Source organism: Canis lupus, chromosome 23 (assembly GCF_003254725.2).
Source record: "Canis lupus dingo isolate Sandy chromosome 23, ASM325472v2, whole genome shotgun sequence".
NCBI lineage: Eukaryota > Metazoa > Chordata > Mammalia > Carnivora > Canidae > Canis > Canis lupus.
Window position 1 is genome coordinate 35,871,799 of NC_064265.1, and position 16,159 is coordinate 35,887,957.

Consider the following 16,159-nt stretch of genomic DNA (forward strand, 5'->3'; position numbering starts at 1 on the left):
AACCCTGAGGGACCCACCACAGGGCCCAGGAAGCAAACATGTGCCACCTCTGTCCACCCGGGCGCTCCACCATTCCCAGGGGTGCAGGAGGGCATGGAAAGCATTCCCTCGAGTGGAGCCTCCTTCCAGAGACCCTAGGGACCTTGTTCCCACAGGCCACCCCATCCAAACACAGCACTCCTATGCTCTGTCCGTCAGCCCGTGGGTGGGTCATCTCTCTTCTACTCAGTGACCAGTTGTGCACAGGAAGCTGGAGCTGGAGTCAAATGAACCTAGCTTGTAGTCCCAGCTCTGTCACTGATAGGCTATCTGACCTTGAGCAAGTGGCCTAACCTCTGTTTGCTCCTCTGTAATATGGGAAATAAGGAAATAAGGCCACTTCAGAGGGCTGCCATGAAGACTGAAGGAGACCGTGGCCCAGGCCCTGTCAGGGAGCACCCAGCATACTGCCCAGGCTATAATGAGCTCACCCAAGTTCAGATGCTGACACTGCAGCAGTAATTATCTTTAAGGCCGGGGATCCCTGGGTGGCTCAAGGGTTTAGTACCTGCCTTTGGCCCAGGGTGTGATCCTGGAGACCCGGGATCAAGTCCCACATCGGGCTCCCTGCATGGAGCCTGCTTCTCCCTCTGCCTATGTCTCTGCCTCTCTCTCTCTCTCTCTCTGTGTGTGTGTTTCTCATGAATAAATAAATAAAATCTTTAAAAAAATAAAATATTAAAAAAAATTATCTTTAAGGCCATAGGGCAACCAAAGGCATTAGAATGAGCCAGTGTTGGGCCAAGAGAGAGGCCTCATCCTACCACATCTCTGAGGCAGGTCTCTACCAAATGGAACAGGTCGTAGGGTCAGGGTCAGCCCTTTCCTAGCTCCTGCTCCCTCAGTGTAGGATGGCACTGCCAAATGGAGTGCTGAAGAACTGGAGGAAGGCCTGTGGACTACAAAAGTAGAAAGGTTCTCTGTCAAGGGGCCTCTGGTCACCTACCTGGGCCAGCTGGTGTCTCCTACTAACCTCCTAATAGCCCTGAACCTCACCTCAGAGGCACCAACCTTGGCTCTTCAGAGTTACCAGCCATTGGCTACTCCGCCTTTACTCTTTATTAATGATCACCACTGCCCAGCACCAGCACCAGCACCACCACCACCGTCCACTACCAACACGACTGTTTAGCAAGCATCCACTATGTTCTGGGAGCTCTGCTGGATCATTTTCAAACCTTATCTCCCTGCCTCCATGCTGCCATTTTTTGAGGCAGGTGTGACTATCTGCCTTTATAGATGTAGTAGTTTTCTGTTGCTGCTATAACAAATTACCCCCAAACATAGTGGCTTAACACACATTTTATTATTTTACAGTGCTAGCGGTCAAAAGTCCAAAGAGTCTCACTTTAAGATGAGGGTGTCAGCAGGGGTGCACTCCTTTCTGGAGCTCCAGGGGAGAATCTGCTGCTTGCCTTTTCCAGCTGTCAGGGGCTGTCACATTCCTTAGCTCATGCCCTCTTCCCTCTGGCAAGCCAGTCATGGCTGACCCAGTCCTTCTCGCACTGCACGAATCTGACTCTCCTGTCTTCTGCTTTCACTTACAAGAATGTTTGTGACCACATCGACCCATCTGGACAACCCAAGATAAGTGTAAGATCAGCTGATTAGCAACCTTAATTTCATCTGCAACCCAAATTCCCCATGCCATGTAACCTACCTAACATACTCACAGGTTCCAGAAATTTCTGGAAGGCCATTATTGTGTCTATCCTCACAGGTGAGGAGACTGAAGCTCTGAGAGATAATGGGGCTTACTCAACGTCACACAGCTAGTAAGGAATATCAGACTCAGGAGTGAGATTATGTGGACTCCAATCTAGCTCCGCTCTCACTACTTTGCTGTGTGACCTCGGGCAAGTCACTTAACTCCTCTGGCCTGTTTCCTCATCTATAAAATGAAAAGTCTATCTAAATGCTAAGATTTCAGGATGCCTGGGTGGCTCAGTGGTTGAGTGTCTGCCTTTGGCTCAGGGCGTGATCCCAGAGTCCCGGGATCGAGTCCCACATCAGGCTACTTACATGGAGCCTGCTTCTCCCTCTGCCTATGTCTGCCTCTCCTCTCTCTCTCTCTGTATCTCTCATGAATAAATAAAACCTTTAAAAAAATAAAAATAAATAAATGCTAAGATTTCTTCCAGCAGAGGATCTGGGCCTTCCCCTCACAACATATATGGATCATAAAGTTAAGGACCCCATGAAACCCACACCTGGTCTGTCTGCCCTGACGAAGACTCAAGTACTGACCATGAGAGGAAGAGATGTTGGCTTGGTCACGGATGGACATCCTTCTGTCTTCTGGCTGGAATTTTCTAAGGTTTTTGTCCTGGGAACCATGGAGACATGGACTTAAGGGCACCCACTGACTTATATCAAACCCCCCTTCCTAGCAACCACACAAGCCTTCAGTCAACTATTGTGTTTTCCTACCAATTCCCAGCTTAGAAGGGAATAAAGATTAAGGTTTCTTTGTACAATGAAAAGAAAAACAGTAGGGAAATCAAATAGCAAACATATAGGGACATACAGGATTATTTGTTGAGAGTTCCCAAACCAAGGCAGAAAAAAATGCTCTTGGGTAGCCTGGGTGGCTCAGCGGTTTAGTTGTGCCTTTAGTCCAGGTTGTGATCCTGGAGATCCAGGATTGAGTCCCACATCCGGCTCCCTGCAGAGCCTGCTTCTCCCTCTGCCTATGTCTCTGCCTCTCTCTTTCTCTCTCCTTCTCTCTTCCTCTGTGACTCTCATGAGTAAAATAAAAAATAAAATAGAAAAAAAAGCTCTTTTTTTTTTTAGAGATTTATTTATTTATTTGGGAGAAAGTATGGGCACGTATGCAAGAGAAGGGGAGAGAGAGAGAATCTCATGCAGACTCTCTGCTGAGCTTGGAGCCCAATGCAGGGCTGAATCTCAGGACCCTGAGATCATGACTTGAGCCAAAATCAAGAGTTAGACACTCAACTTACTGAGCCACCCAGGCACCCTGCTCCTCTTGTTTTTGTTTTTCTAAAGATTTATTTATTTATTTGAGAGAGAGTGAGAGTAAGAGGGAGCACGAGCAGGGGAGAGGCAGAGGGAGAGGGAGAAGCAGGCTCCCCGCTGAGTGAGTGAGATGCCCAAGGAGGACCTTGATTCCAGGCCCCTGCATCATGACCTGAGCTAAAGGCAGACCCCTCACCGACTGAGCCACCAGGCACCCCCAGAGAGCTTTCTTTAAAGCAATAAGCACAACTGTCAATCTTTCTTGGGGAGGGTCAAGTTTGACCTTCTTAACAAAAACAATGTGTATTCCTCAGGGACTACATTTCCTATTGGAAACAGAAAAAGTGTGTGATTTCAGAATATTTCCTCAACAAGGGAAGAATTCTATTTTGCTGTTTTTTTTTTATAGGATAACAACTCATTGATGATATCATAGTACTATATGATGACTACCATCCACACTTTCCCCCAATGACCCCCAATGTGGTGCTACTTTTGGATAAGACAAGCTGCCAGAGAGTGGTTCTGGGCTGACCAGGGGGACTGCACAAAAACTGGGCTTGGGCCTGAACTTACGAGACCAAGCAGAACAGGGTAGGACCTGATTCCAGTTTTGGCAACACGCTCAAGTGGTGACATGCTCAGTAACTAGAATTAGGAGATGTAGTCACAAATGAAATTAGAGGACGGGGAACACAGGGCAGCCAGAAATCTCTCCCTCCTTCCCCCCTCCTCAGTACAGGCCTCCTCTGTATGCTGTGGACACAGAGCTCCTTGAGCTACAATGCCACAGTGTGCAACCTCTGGGTGGCCGTGGGTCCAATGAGAGGAGGCAGGGGAAATGCCAGGATGGGATGGGAGGTGAGGTATACGGGAAGAGGATGCTCACAATTAACTACAGCTCTCAAGGAAGGCTTCCAGTGTATTCTATCCCATGAAAGACGGCACATAAATGCTATTCACTGCAGTAGTGTCTGCAACAGTCTGGCGCCACCCGTAGAGAACTAATTAAGTAAACTAAGGTAAAGGCACACAATAGAATACTCTGCATCTGAGTGAAAGTGTGAGAGGGAGGGAGAGGGAGGGAAGGAGAGAGAACAAGAGAACCCTTTATGTACTGATAAGGAAATTTCTCCCAGATATATTGTTAATCAAAAAAAAAAAAAAGAAAAGAAAAAGAAAAGCACAGAACAGAAATATAAAAATACCTATAAACTGAAAAAAATGTAAAGAAACATAACAGTGGTTGTCTATGAGGAGACAGGCGTAGGGGATGAGAAAGAACATTTTCACAGTATACATTTATACTTATTTCTTCTTAACTTTCCAATCAGGTAAATATGTCACCGACTCAAGAAAAATAAAAAGAGAAATTTAAAACAAAACAGAAAGCTGTGGCCTTCCAGGCAGTTCTCAAAGGAACAGTCAGACATATGTGGGGACTATGACAGGATGTATTTTCCAGCACAGCCACAATGTGACCTGCCTTCCATTAAGAGGTTGGTCTATGTTCCATCCCCCTGAAGCTGGGCAGGATGGTAAATAGGGCAAAAGTGACACCAGGAGACTTCTCAGGTTGGTCCCCTAGGATATCTATTCTTAGAATCCAGCTGCCATGCTGTGAGGAACGCAGGCTGCATGATGACGCATTCCAGCCAACAGCCTGGCCCAGGTCCCGGCCCCCCACCCCCACCCTGCTACCATCTAACTGCCACTGAATGAGAGATCCAGAGTGAGACCTGCCCAGCTGAATCCAGTCAACCCCTGGAACTGTGAGAGATGCTAATTAAATTAAAAGGGGACCCTTTTGTGTTGTGGGGCCTCTTCGCTTTTTGATTTTCCTGTTTTGCATTCCGTTTTATTTCTTCTGTTTTCTTTTAAGCCCCTAAACTTTGAGGAATAGCTCTTGGTTTGTGCCTTTGTCTTACACTTCATTTTCTAAGATGGAAGTCTTCGGACAAACTTACAACAGTTTACCTGTGACCCCAAGGAGGTAGCAGAAACAACCTGAGAGGGGCAAGTATTTGATTGGCCTGTGAAAACAGGAATCACCTAGAAAAAGTGAAAGATGCTGACTCTGGATGCCTATGGGAACCACAAGAGGCACCATTCAGCAGGCTGCCAGATACAAAGGTCTGGGCAGAGAGGGGGCATATGGAGATGGGGCTGCAGGAGGCACCTATGTAAAGGTGATGGATGAAATCATCCAGGTGGAGTGTATGGACATGTCAAGAGAAGGCCAAAGAGAGAACCCTGGGGCTCAAAAATGCCAGCAGAGGAAAGGCAGCAGGGAGAGAAATCGAAGAAGAAACAATCGTGCAGGAAGGAGGAAAATCCAAGAGAGAAGAGTTCAAGAGCTGAGCATGGTCAGAGTTATCAAATGTTGTACAGAAGATACATACAGGGAAAGCCCAGAAGACTTGGCAATGTGGAGGTCACTGGTAACCTACCACAGAGCAGCCCTCCTGAAGTGGGAGGGGGAAAAAAATTAAACCTGCAATGCATTCCCATTAATACAAATCGCTTCAACCGAACTTTATGCAACCAATCAGCAAATAATTTGGGGCTTCCTGTTTTATCTTCTGAGAAACACTGGAGGAAAAAATAAGAAGAAAGGAAAAACATCAAATGCTCAGGGTAGAAGAAAAGAGGGAGACAAACGTTGGCAAACTGAATAACCACCACCTGCGTGGCAGAGACACAAGTAAAAAGGCACAGGGTGATCAACTGCCTCTTGCATTCATCCTTGTTTTGTTTTTGAGAGAGACTATGAAAGATTCCTTTGTTGGCCGTTCACAGCAATGGCAAGGATGAGCAAGAGCATGGAGACTGCACAGGCTTCACCCAGTGACCCAGTACTGACGAAGTGCCGTGGCTGCAAGGAGCGCCCTGCAGAGGAGGATGCAGGAGGATGCACTGAGTCATGTCTGGCATCCACACAGGACGCAGGAACAGGGCATGAGCACCAGGTGCTCACCAGCTCATCCTTTGCAGAATGCATGTTGAACCATAGCTGAACAGAAAATGGCCACATTTCTCTAAAACACTGGGATCTTGACTCTTTTCTCTACACATTCTAAAAAGCCTATAACTCAGAGCAAAGGGTTTAGCCACTAAACTCTACTGAGCCTGCGACATGAACAATCTTAAATCTCTTGGAATAAGGCCTTCATTTGTAGTGACAAATATGCCAAGAGAGTTAGTAATAATAAGTACATGAAAAATGTTTCTAGAATCTGCATTATGCCCCCAAATTTCTGGCACTATTCCTCCTCCATGCATAGAAACAAACAAACCAAGCATATAAAATGGATGGAGACCCACAAAACTTAAGAGTGAATTAAGTTGAAATGTCAGCATAACCATTTTGTAGGCCTCAGTTGTGAGTAGATATCTTGATGAAGAGCTCACTAAATCTTTAATGGAGGTGGAGTATTTCTACATAAATGCAATGACCACAAAACATCTGTCATAGTGCCTAAAGCCATAACTACAGAAATTCTCTCCCACCCTGTGGTATTAGTGTCAGTATGGTGAATCCAGTATTAATATTAAAACACGGCACTGGAGATAGAATCATAGGTTGACAAACGAGTTTAAATGTGGTCTCCCAATGAGTTTTTCTTTTAAGATCATCTTCACGTAGTACTTGAGAAATAAGAGAAAAAAAAGTCAAGATACAACAGAGGTGGAAATATTGCCATGATAAAGATCAATCTTATTACACACTCAGGCCCTCTTCTAAACTGTGGAGTCTCAAAAAAAATAAAAATAAAAAAAATAAACTGTGGAGTCTCAAACTGTACAGCTGTGAACACTAGCATTCCACTAGTGTTAAATATTAATAGGCCATCCCAGTTCACAGGGATAAATATGGTAATGGTTTTCTTATTTAAAGATTTCCTCCCACAATTTTTCATAAACTTCTGGGGTTGGTTACCATTTAACGCAGTCTTCAATTTAGTATAAAGGGGTCTCTGATTTGGCACAGAATTACGAATCTGGTTATTTTCAGTTTAGAACATTGATAATGTTCGTGGTGCTTAGGGAAGAATGTCACAGCAGACCCTGTCAGTGCTGTGCCCTGAGCATTCAGGCCTGTCTTTTGTTGTGTTGTTGTTGTTTTAAGATTTTACTTATTTGAGAGAGAGTGTTGCATGGGAGCATGAGCAGGGGGGAGGGGCAGAGGGACAAGTAGACTCCCTGCTGAGTGGGGAGCCTGATGTCAGGACACTGAGATCATGAGCTGAGCTGAAGTCAGATGCTTAACTGACTGAGCCACCCAGAAGCCCCTCAGACCTCACTGTTTTAAGGCAAGCCAGCTTGACTTCCACGTGCTAGCATCTGCATCCCTTTGCTCTGATGCTTCACCTGGCAAATGGAAAGTTCCAGAAGCCCCAGAGAATTAACTCCACGTAGGGAGCAATACTCACCCAATGATGGACAGCAGTGGTGCTTATATATTCAGCCCCCACACCCCAGGACAGGCTAACTCTGGGACGGGTGTTCTACAATGGCTGCCAGAGATTCCTAGCAGATTCAAACTCCAATGGTCCACACCGGTGACCTGCTCAGCAATGTGCTCGCCTGGCTCATTTCCCTATTTTCTGCTAGTGCTTCATGGGATTTCCTCCCAAATCAATCACCAGACTCAAAGTCTTGTCTCAAATAACGACGCATGTTATGATGTGCCAATCTATAGCCGATTGAATGAGTTTGAGAACTGCTGCTTTAGGACCTACCATTGGCCCTTGCCAGTGCCAGGCAGAGAGGATACATGGGTTTAAGGCCAACTAAGGGGTAGTTGGTATTAAGAAAACAAAACCTAGTCCCAGAGGTACTGGAGTACCAGTGCCTGAGCAGGACAGGAAGCCACAATGACGCAGGGCTGCCCCAGATAACTGCTGACCTAAGAACTGCATGTGTGTTGAGGGCAGAGGTTGCTGAAACTTTGCCAACAAAACCCTCGAAGACTATAAACCCAAATCTCCTATCCCCATCCCACCAGTGAGGAGCAAGAATGAGGGAAGCTAGCAGAAGGACACGAAGCTACACATCAAGGAGGAGCAGCAGCCTTCTTCACCATAAAAACCCCTGAGAATCTGAATCTACAAGCCAGAGTGAGCACATCTGCAGGCCACTTAGCTAGTGGATCCAGAGTAGTCCTTTGCCCAGAGACATGGAGGCAGGGAGCCAACACTGACTTTAGAAATTTTTGATTGAAAGATTTAATCAAGAGAAGGCCATAAATAGAGTGCCCTTAAAACTGCAAACATAAAGGTCATTATTTAACTTGGCTTGTTTTAGGATTTTTTTTTTTTTTTAAGATTTTGCTTATTTATTCATGAAAGACACAGAATGAGAGAGAGAGAGACAGAGACACAGGCAGAGGGAGAAGCAGGCTCCACGCAGGGAGCCCAACACAGGACTTGATCCCGGGTCTCCAGGATCACGCCCTGGGCTGAAGGTGGCACTAAACCACTGAGCCACCCAGGCTGCCCTTAGGATTTTTTTTTTTTTTTTTTTTTAAGGAGAGTCAAAATACAATATAGAAAGTTTGAAATGTGAAAAAAAGTTATCCCTAGTTCCTTGGTTCTAGAGCAATTCTTGGTTGCTCTGAGGTATCCTTGCAGACTGTTTTCCTGAATGTGTACTGATCTTCATAGTTTTAAGTACTACATAATATTCCATCAATCTGTAGTTTGACTATACTCTCCTATGCTCTGTATTCAGGTCACTTCTAAGTTTTTACCATTATAAATAATGATGCATCTTTACACAGTGGCTTTTTTCACTTTTCAAATTATTTTAAGACAGAATCCCAGAAGCCCACGGTTTGGTAGTATTTCAGGGACCCCTGAAACAGGCAGCCTTCCTCCTTGTATCATCTGCAGTGCTCTGATTGCTCATAAAATACAAAGTGGGTAAAACACTGGCATCCTTCTTCTCTCTCTCTCTCTCTCACACACACACACACACACACACACACACACACACACACACAGGAAGACAAGGTTGACCGACAGCATTGTAAAAATTACATAGGAGGAGACCAGATGGGAGAAATGAAAAGCAAAGCAGTCTTTCATACTAAGCATAGAGTCCGTGCAATAAACACTCATTTCTGATCTTTCAAATGAACATTTGAAAGTGGAGAGTAATTTCAAGTTAGACTCCTATACACTAATTCACGTAACAGGCATTTTGCCCTAATAATCACCTGCTCACAGAGAGACTCCTAGCCTTTTAAAGCCTGCTCTTTACCTGGCCTGGTGCGATTCCCTTCCTGACACTGTCACTCACTCTCTCCCACGGGCAGCTCACCAGGCCCAAGTGGGGGTGAGTTCCATCACTTGTTTTCATCATTCTTTTCCCTCCTCACTTACAACGCTTTTCAGCGAGCAGACTGGCTGATAGCCGAGCTGCTGATGGCTGCGGTTAGGATGCAATTAGGCTGAATTGCGTTGGTCAGCCTTGGTCAGCCTTGCTCCACACTCCCTTCTCTGTCAAACACTGTGACGAGGTGGGAAGGACCAGCATCAAGGCACTAAACCCTTAGCGTCTGCCTTCAATAATTGTTAGCTGTGCTTCTGCAAGTCAGTTCCAACGCTCCTCCCTGGGCTGTGTCCTGCCTTGACAGTTCACTTCCATAGAAGGAAGCAAGGGAGGGGGACGGATGGAAGGTGGAAAGGCAGGAAGACTGGCTCTAATTTAAAACCATCTTAGGAGCTCTAAAAAGTTATGGGTTGACTGATAGACACATTTACTTCCCAGAACCTTTTTTCGTAAACACCTACCACTTAACGCACACTTCCAAAGGGGAATAAATACCGTCGCTGTGTGTCAGCCTCATGGGAGGGAGATTTCCAGAGCTGCTTCTTTCCTCCACGGCTCAGGGCCACGCGATTACAGCCCCGTTAAAGCTGCACCCTGAGAACACGGCAGTCACACCCACCAAGATTGGCCTTCTCAATTTGCGCACAGCAATGCTACTTTGCTCCCTTTGCTTCGGGGAAGATGGTAGCTCATCTCTTGTAATAAGGTCCACATCTGAGACTGGTGGGGATCGAAGATGTATTTTGTCGTCAGCTCTGGCCAGACAAAATAACTCTCTAATAATATTCAGTCATGAAGACAGAATGGTTCCTGAGGCTGTTTGGATCATGTCTTATTAATAACACGAAAACCTGCCTTTTGGTGTTATTTTCTCCTTGTTCTCATTGGAACTGAATGGGCGTGAAGGCAGGCATGGTGTCTCTCTGGAGGACTGCTGGTTCTTCATGAAAAATGGTGCTGGGGCACCCAGCTCTGCAGGGGTAGTCCTGCCCTCCTGGACAACAGCGGTCAGCTTTACACTGTCCTCTCGGTGGCAGGTCACTAGCTCCAACGTGATGGAATCTATGCTGGAACCTCACTGAGCCTGTGCACCCAGGGATATCGGAGAAAGTGAAAACAGGCTTTCAGACTGATCCTATCACTCAGAAGGGAGAGGGCTCCGGGACCCACCCCCCAGATTTACCCTCAGGCGAGCCGGATGCCTGTTTGCCACCACTACCCAGTAGATGTGTGAGGCTGAGGACTGCAGCATCCAATGAGATAACATCCAAGGAGAGGCTCTGTTAACTCCAAAGGGTTAAGTAAATTGAACATTAGCATTCTTCTGCCATTTTGAGGCTGAAGCTAAAGCATGATTACTTTTTAAAGTACACACCAGAATTTAGAGAAAAATACCATCCACCAGTCTTCAAAGGCATATAAATGAATGAGTATAAGCCTCCAACCAACCTTTATGGACATGCTTTATGCTGATACTGACCAGATTTCTGTACCTGTCCCACCTCTTCACATTCTTCTAGCACGCCAGGCTTCTCCTTTCTGACAGTTAATCCAGGTTATAACACGACGTCATGTGTTTATGTGCTTAATTCTACCTTTCTTAATAACCTGTCTTGTGATGTCTATGGGCCCCTGGAGGGCTGAGACTGTGTCACTTTGACTCAGCATTGTAATCCCCAGGACCCTGCCTAAAGGAAGGGAGGGAGAGGGAGGGAGGATCAAGGAGCCAGGCGCAGAGCTGGGTACCAGGAACACTTGGTCCAACAGCTATGGAAGTGCTCACAGCCCAGCAAAAAGCAAGTCCAGGTCAGCTGGAGAAGGGCATGCACAGCAGGGGTGCCCACTGCAACTGTGGGAAGGAAGGGCCAATTCAGAAAAGCTTCCCTGCAATAGGCTGTGTCTCTACAGCTGTTCCAAGGACTCCGGCTTTAGGGGCAGTTCTGGTCAGGGAGGCATGGCGATGCAGATCAGACCTACACTGGAGAGGAGGCCAGACCCAGAGATGCCACTCCTAGGGAGAAAGAACAGATAGTTCTTACTTCCAGAAGTCGCGGCCACCCTCATCCAAGGCACTTTCATCCAAAAACCCATCACGGAGAACCTTAGATTTCCCCAGATTCATACTAAAGACCGAACGAATGCCTTTCTATTCCTATTTCCTGGACTGAGGCTATGGGTCTGTGGGCATGTGAGAGAGACAACGATGAGGGAGCCATAAGTCCACTGTGCTTGGTTAAACACCACCATGCAGAAGTGCGCGGCTAAAACAGTGGGGTAGGAGCTGCCATCCCGAGGCCTGCCCTGCAAAGTGGGATCCGTCTGTCTTCACCAGGGAACTATGATAAACGAGCAAAGACAGACACTGGTCAGGACAATCCACTTTATTTAAGAGCTTCGACAGCTGAAAGTGGTTTTACATAGAGGCATGGAAGATTTATCTAGATGATAAAATACCTGAACTTGAAAGGCACATAAATTATCAATTTGCAGGGTTTTTCTCCTTTTAAGATTTCACATAGTCAAATGCTTTAAGTAATGAATGAAATGCACATAAAGTTGATTTCATTTCACAAGAGTTGTCTGGTTAGTGTCTGCAGAGAGTCTTTGCTTCTAGATGGGGTTGAGCTCCAAATCAAAGCCACCCATCTGTGTCTGTGGCCTTCTGTTTCCATATCTCAGTGGAGATCATTTGGAGGACTGATAAATATGATAATAATAACAGCAACTGTAACGGCCTGAGCACTCTCCATACGGCGGTCTGCACACTAGGACAGCACTTCATATTACAAGCATTACATAATACTCCTAACAGCCCCGGGAGTTCATACAATTGAGAGAGGACTTCAACTACTTCCCTCTGGGCCTCAAGCTCCCTAATTAGTTCTTTCCAGCTCATCTCTTAACTAGGCAAGAGACCCTGCAGGAAAGCATCCCTGATGGGAACTGAAACTACCCCCTCAAGCCATCCGGACTGCCCTGAGCCAGCAAGACCCCATGACACACCCCAAGACACCGATCGACCTGACCTTTACTGCCCACCTGCCTGTACCCACTGACCTTTGTCCCACATTTTCCTTATATAAACCTGGGAGTGTTTTTGACACTTTGGCAACAATCTTTAAGATGTTAGTCTGCTGTCTCCTGGGTGTTGGCCTCACTGAAGTAAATTCCTTGTTTCATTACCAATGGTCCCTCTGCCTTGGGACTTTGTCCGCAGTGAGTAGCTGGAAGCTGGATCCCCCCCTCCCTTCCCAAGCCAGGTACTCGTGCATCTTTGTACCCCAGCTACACAATGATTCCCATTTTCCAGATGATGCAAAAGCTGAGCTTTAGAGTTTCTACGATTCACGTGAGGTCACACAAGCAATTTTATCAGACTCTAAAGCTGCAGTGTTCACCACAACACGGCAACATACATGAAAATACTTGGTCATGAGCAAGTACTTGAAAACACTAGCTCTTTTGCCTATCTTCACACTCCTTTCTTTTAATCAGCACACTTTTAACACCCAGAAGCTTGCCTCTCGGGTTTAGGTTCATCCATTCACCACTCATTCTGGGCCCAGTACTCCTCTGCAAGCAGGATTTACAGGATGGCATTCTCCAGCTCTAAGACCAGTCTCAGGCCATTACCACACCCCTAGGAAGGTCGAGGGCAGTATGACGCAGGGGCAGACCCTCACAGGGCACCCACACTGAGCTGTGGGGTAGAGATACAAACTGAACAAGACAATTTTAGATCTTTTTCACCCTGGTCCCCACCTCCTCCCATATATATCCCTTAGCTTTTGCCCTGTTTCTCTGGCCAGAGACCTCAAACTCCGGGCCTTCTGACAGTGTGGCTCCCCATAGGCCTTTTATCATGCAGAACATTCCTTTCTCCTCTGGGCCCAAGCTTTCCGGTAAAAGCAAGGCCACAGATAACCCACCCTCCTCAGCTAATCGCCCTGCACAGACCCTCAGAGCCACCTCCTCACCCCCAACCCCCACAGTCCTCCTGCCCTGTTTCACCAATTTTGGCCCAAAATAAGGAATAAGAACAATAGTATCTCAGTACCAACTTCCTACGTGTTAGGCACTGCTTGATGTATTTTAGGTACACTAACTCATTAAATCCCATAATCATCCTCTGACCTAGGCTCTATTATTATTCCTATTTTAGTTCATTTAGGGGAAGAGGGAGGGAGTTAATATTTCTTCAGGGCCAACTGTACACCAAGCACTGTTAAGCTTGCACAATCAGAGGATAGGTGACCTGCCCAGGGTCTGTCACAGAGATTTGAAGTAAGAAATAAGAATCTGGACCCAGGTCTGCAACTGCCTGGCCTATGGTTCCCCTTCCCTTCTGCATGGCTGGCACTGCCATGGTCTGCAAGAGGAAACAGAGTGGCTGCACCAAGACACGCTTCTGTTAACACCTGTCCTCTGTTTTTATTACCACTACCCCAAAAACTGTGCCAGACTCCTCTGTCAACTGTGTTCCCCCACTGTCTGGGCCTCCCAGCCAGTTTTCATGGAGCAAATCCTCAAGTCTACAGCAACTGTGTAAACAGAGCCTAGAAATCTGGGATCCTTCAAGCCAATAAAATACATGAAGAGGTGGACACAAAGAAGGGACACTTCCCTGAAGTGTCCAACCCCTCCTAAATCCCTGGAGTTTCAAGATCTGAGGGGTTACTGCCTCTGGAGAGTTGCTTGGCCAGCTGTAGGGGGTGATACCACCAATGAAAATGAGCAAGCAACTGATGGTCGGAACATGAGCCTTATGTTCTGGGGGCTCGTGGAACTGGCAATAACAGATGAGGCTCTCTGGGAAATGGGTACCTGGCTGGAAGCAGAGGGGCACTCCCAGCAAGGCCAGTGGGTCGGAAGCCCTCCACCAGGCTCCCAGAGTACTGAGCCCACAAGCTGAAACTCAGTTTACTTCCCCTGGCCCATCCTCCATGTGCTCCAGGAGGGCAGGCCCATGGCAGATTTCTCTCTGAACTCTCAGAGCCAGTAGAAAGTGAGTACTAGTTAAATGCTTCCAGAATAAAGAGCCAAAGCGGGCATCATTTCAGGGAACAGAACAGGCTGTTTTGAGGGATTCTACTCAGACAAGAGACGTAGACTCCAGGAGAGGGGAAGGGAGTCTGCTCAGAGGCAGGCACACACCTGAGTCCACGTCATCCTTCTCCATCCAGAAACGTTTTCACCTGTACTTCCCTTACCCAGGGCACACCCCCTAAATCCTGTAAATTCAACACCTCAATCTTCTATGAATAGGCACCTCAATCTTCCTCCCCCTTTTGCAGGGCAGGAAGTTCAGGAACTGGCTTCCTCCTAGCTCTCTGCAGGCAGGCCCCACAGACCCTCCTTTCCTCAAACAAGCCACACTGTCTCCTAACAAAATGTGTTTACTCTGTGGTTCTGCACCCTGGACCTGCTGGACCCCCGCTGAAGTCTGCGCTCCAGCACCCTTCAGAGGTAGAGACCGCGGTTGGAGGCTGTCCGGCACCCTGCACTTTCTATCTACCCAGCTCTTAGCACAGTTCTAACCGCTTACACTGTGTGTGTAGACTATCTACCGGCTGTAGGTCTTTCCCCTAGACTGGTGGGCTGCCCCGCCGAGGGCACCACGTCCGGACGCCCAGCACTTGGCCCGGTGGCGGGCACACGGGGCACACGAGGAGTACCTGCTGGCCACGTCCTTGCAAGTGCAGGCTGCCAGAGCGGGGAGGTGGGATCCGAGCTCGTGTCTGCCTGCCTGGGGTCAGAGCCAAAGGAGCAGTGGGCGCTCGGCTGACCTGCCCCGGAGCGCTGCCGGGCTCCGCACCCCGCCGCCACCTGTCGCCCCCGCGCCCAGATGAGGGCCGGCGCCCGCGGGGGCCAAGGCGGGCTGGGGCTTACCTGCGCGTGGCGGGGCTCCGCAGAGGCTCTCTGTGAGCCTCGGGGGACTGCCAGGGACTGGGGTACCTGCCGCGCCGAACCCCGGCTTCCGGAGGGCGGCGTGAGACTGCGCCTGCTCCCGACGCAGCTCCGAGGCCCCGCCGCCGGGAGACCGGCCTGCCCCGCCCCCGCGCGCGCGGAGAGGGGGGCGGGCCTAAGGCGAACCTGACCCCGCGCTCCCGGGGCGCCCCGCCGTGGGCGGAGCCAGAGGAAACCAGCCCTGCGCCCCGCCCCCTGGGGGCGGTCCCTAAGGAGACTGGGCCCGACGCCACGCCCCCTCGGGGGCGGTCCCTAAGGAGACTGGGGCCTACGCCCCGCCCCTCTCGGGGGCGGTCCCTAAGGAAACCCTGCGCCCCGCCCCCTTGGGGGCGAGCTCTAAGGAAACCAGCCCTACGCCCCGCCCCCTTGTGGGCGGTCCCTAAGGAAACCAGCCTGAGCCCCGCCCCCTGGGGGCGGTCCCTAAGGAGACTGGGCCCTACGCCCCGCCCCTCTCGGGGGCGGTCCCTAAGGAAACCAGCCCTACGCCCCGCCCCCTTGTGGGCGGTCCCTAAGGAGACCGGGCCCTACGCCCCGCCTTTTCGCTCCCAGCCCCGCCCACCCTCCCCCTCCCCCGGGGACCCTTTTGTGTTGTGGGGCCTCTTCGCTTTTTAATTTTCCTGCTTTGTATTCCGTTTTATTTCTTCTTTCTATGTCCCTGTTCTTAAAAGATCGAATTAAAAGATAGAGCAAAGCAATGCATGAACACTCTTTACAAAATAAAGTTATCTAAATGTTCTTATAATGAAGGCAACAGGCCCTTCTCCCTTGCTCCCCACGCACAGTCTTTTATATCAGTTCCTCCGTTTAGCTCTTCTGGTGGTCACCCCCTTGTCGCTAA

At 48.5% G+C, this 16,159-nt stretch overlaps 1 protein-coding gene across 14 annotated transcripts in view; it reads right to left on the reverse strand.

The window, feature by feature from the left end:
* NMNAT3 (nicotinamide nucleotide adenylyltransferase 3) overlaps window positions 1-15,617 on the reverse strand; it is a 114,578-nt gene extending 98,961 nt beyond the window's left edge. For 2 of the 14 annotated variants that reach the window (XM_049099660.1, XM_025448814.3), the window contains exon 1: window positions 15,244-15,464. The gene's annotated coding sequence lies outside the window, so the exon portion shown is untranslated. Of the gene's footprint in view, window positions 1-15,029; window positions 15,101-15,243 lie in introns of all 14 variants that reach the window. The other 12 variants (XM_035704812.2, XM_049099654.1, XM_049099659.1 and 9 more) reach the window with 12 other exon arrangements.
* Window positions 15,618-16,159: the final 542 nt, after the last annotated feature.